This window comes from Marmota marmota, unplaced genomic scaffold (genome assembly GCF_001458135.2).
Source record: "Marmota marmota marmota unplaced genomic scaffold, marMar, whole genome shotgun sequence".
Classification (NCBI taxonomy): domain Eukaryota; kingdom Metazoa; phylum Chordata; class Mammalia; order Rodentia; family Sciuridae; genus Marmota; species Marmota marmota.
In genome coordinates, this window is record NW_025999990.1 from 36,944,993 (window position 1) to 36,949,006 (window position 4,014).

Below are 4,014 nucleotides of genomic sequence, written 5' to 3' on the forward strand. Positions count from 1 at the left end.
GAGAAGCAGTTTCCGCGGGCTCCTAGCCCCGGGCCAGGGAAGTTCCGGGAGCTGGAACTCGGCCGCTCCGTGCTCGGTGTAAGCTCCTATAAGTGTAGGCTCCAAGAAGCAGTCCCCGCGGGCTCAGTTCCGGGAGCCGGAATTCGGCCGCTTAGTGCTTGGTGTATGCTCTGATAGGAGCAGGGTCCAAGAAGCAGCCTCCGCAGGCTCCGTGGCCCTGGGCCAGGGCGGTTCCGGGACGGTTCCGGGAGCCGGAACTCGGCCGCCCCGGGCTCCGTGTTCGCTCCAATAAGATCAGGTTCTAAGAAGCACCCAGGCACTGAACCCTAGCAATCTGTCTGCAAGCCGCAGGCGAATTGCAGCCTGAAATTACCCGTTCTATGGCTGAATGAGCTGCGGTCAGTCGAAAACAGGTATGGTGACGTCAGCTTTCCAACATGGTGGCTGCTGGCCTCCTCTGCGGTCTGACCGGTGTGGAGAACCGAGATGGACCGCTTCCTTCCCCCGTCTCGAACCCAGAATTCAGCCCTGAGTACGGTGCTTGCACGGCTGGCAGAAACTGCAGCGCTGTATCCCTGCGTCGCTATCTCCTCGTTTCCCAGCGCGCGCTGCAGACTCTAGCCGCGGGGCGATTTGCTGAATAAGCAGTGTTACCCTCCGTGCGACAAACCTCTCGCGTTTGAGTCCCCGTAGCTGATCCTCGTGCGATGGAAATCCTTCCTCCAGGTTCCGGAGCACCCCACTATTGCTGGAAATTCCTAACAAGATATCCTTTAGCCGTCCTGACTTGTCATACTCCCACACAGTGAAGCAGCACACGGGGGCAATGCACTCCCCTCGCCGCCATCTTCCTTCTCGCATGCATACATTTTAAATGAAAGTAAAAATATTTATTGATGTTTTCCTAATTAAATGCAAGGTCATCATTTTATAGCAGATGATTTTCAGACACTCTGGATCTACATAAAATCTTCCAGGAGGAAACAAAAAATTATATATTCTCTGATCTTCTGAAGTAATGGGCTATATAGTTAAGTTCCTTTCAATTAAGTGTATGCAGTTCCTTTATCTTTGGCTCCCTTCTAGTCTAACTATTGTGTTGTGAATCTCATAGGTCATTTCAACAAGTAATAAAGACAATTTTGAACACTAGATCAGAAGGCTTAGTGCATAGATTATTTTCATATTACCTTAAAGTTTGTAGAAATGATTATTAACTAAGACATTTTAAAAGATATATTAAAAATAACAGATATTAGCCTAATATCGTGACAAATAATTTATTTTGCATATTTTATGATTAGTGATATGCTTAAAATAAATTGGTTCAAATATCAACTCATCTTATAGTTGAGTAAAATAAGATTCAAAAGGAATAAGTCACCCAAAAATATGGTGAGTTAGACTTTGGAGGAAAACCCAGGTATGTCTAATTTTAAAATCCATTTTTGCAACCTATTTCACATAGTCTTTTAAATTAAATTTTCATTTTAACTAAAACAAAATATTTTTAAAAACTGATTTTACATCCAAACATAGCCAAATTTCAGATTTCACTTGTATTTTGTGTATTTTAGTAAATTATCAACTTTTTAATATGTTTAGAAGCTGACCTTAATGTTCCCAGTAGGAGCAATAAAATATGAGATTTCAGGATGTTGGCTATCTTAAAATAGTGCGTATTTGGAATCTAAATGCATATAACTATGTGTGTACACTTTTTATTTATACCAGCACATTAAATGGGGAATTAAGAAAAGTTTCCATTTGAACTAGAAATAGTAAAGTATTACTGAGTAAAGTTAATACATCAGTCTCCTACCCTATCATTTTTTTTTAAATCAAGCAGAAATAACTGGAGTAATCTGAAAGGGAAAAGAGGGCATAAGAAGAAAAATATGTAAACTATGAAAGGATGAGAGAGGAATACACTTATTTAAGGAGTAGGAAGGTATCTGGATTCTTGGAATCAGAGATGCTGTGTAGATGAGTGGAAACAGAAGGATTTTAGAGCCAGGAGCCCAAAATCAGAATTACTAGTTGGTAACAAAGTGGCCACACATGTACCAATCAAACCCTTGTCATCCTCCACAGCCTTTCCTCTACTATGTATATATAATAATGCCTGCTGCATGTTTAATTTAAAAAGTTGTTATGACAGGCAAAAAAGAAAAAAGAAAAGAAAGAAAGAAAAGGTATATGAAAGACTTTTCTAGAATATAAATGCAAATGAATATTAATTTTGATTTTCTTTGTTCATTATTCTTTATGTATAAGCCTACAAACTGAATCTATAAGTTCAGCTGTTTTTCCATGGTCAAGAAGTATTAAAATTAAGATGGTAAAACTAGAAGTATGTGAACTGCCCTAGATGATCTATTTTCTGCCAACATTATAGTTGTATTTATAGTACATAACAGTATAATAAAACGGCCATTCACATAAATCAAAGTTGAAATTTTAGTGAAGCTTCCTTAAAAAGCTTTTGTTAAATTTCATATTTTACATGTGAAATGAAAATATATATTTTTATTTCCTAAGAGATAAATTTTCTGGTGCAGAAAACTACAAAGGATAAAGTAAATGCATTTCATTCCATTCATTATCCCAGAAAGATACAGAGTCAAGAACAATAGACATTGGTTGACCCTCTGAACTGTGAGAAGCACCATGCCAAGCAGAAGTGCATGAAAGTAATTAAGACTTATGGTCTTTCTTCAAAGACTTTCTGGCCCCATAGAGAGATAAGGTAGGTGACCAGCTACTACATGCTACCATGTGGTAAGTGTCATAGTCAAATGGGCCCAATTCCATCAAAGCTATTAAATCCTTTCAATATCTGACTTCTTTTAGCCTACCTCTTCATCATGGCAGTACTTAATATGAGTATGGAAGGATAAATTTCTCAAATCCAGCGGATAGAAAAAGAAAATTCTAGAAAGGAATATTTGAAAAAACAAAGCAAGATTTGATTTCAAGGCACATATTGGGAATAGTCAAATAAGACTAAAGGATACAGCTTCAAGGAATAAGGCTCAGTTGAGGTGGAGACAGATTCAGATTATGCTCTCCTCTGCATAATATGCTAAATAATTTATATTTTCATGCCTTATGTTATGGAGAGCTGAGAAAAAAATTTAGAATGAAGGAAAGCTATCTCAGCTTAATTTTCTTGCATAGTCATATTTGTAGCTCTTTGGAATCTGCAGAGCCTGACTAAAATCTTTGGAGGTGTTGGACACTAAGAAAATTATAGCAATTCTATCATATGGGAAGAAAAATCATATTAAATTAAAAAAAATAAATATAAAGAAAGCTGACCATGGTCTCATTTTTGTTATATTAATCATTTCAATGCTGTTGTGAAACGTTAACTATGAAATTATTTCAATTATTTCCTTACTTTCCCATGTGCTAACATCTAGTCTAGAACAGAAAGAATGAACATCAGTGGGTTGAGCTTAGAGCCTGGGGGTAGGAGTGCCCTGCAGTAGCCCCAACCAAGGCTGATGTGGTCATGGTTGTGAGATTGGGAAAAAAAAAATGGCAAAATAAGCACATATAGAAGGTGCTCTGAAGGAATTTGAATAAATAAATACATGGGTAAAGTAGAATAAATAGAACCAAGGAAACCATAAAAGATGGGGGTTAATGATGGTTGATAGAGAGGGAGAGTATGACTAATTAGCATTGAACTTACTCAGATTCTCAGAATGGCAGTTCCTATTAGGCTAGATAATAGAACAAAAGCGTATTTCAAAAACGCACAATGTCAAAATGGTGTTGCTGCAAACCAATCAAATAGAAATATCCAATAGCTGGTTAGTCTCTTTCTTTCCTGTTTCATGAAGAAAAGGAAAAGGGAGAAATACACACACACACACACACCACAAACACACTGTGAGAACCCTTACTAGCAATTGAAAAACAACAAAATCCTAAAGCCTAGTACAACATTGTAATCTGCCTCTGAGTGGGGATTTGAAGACACAAATCCAACTGATCATTAGGAAT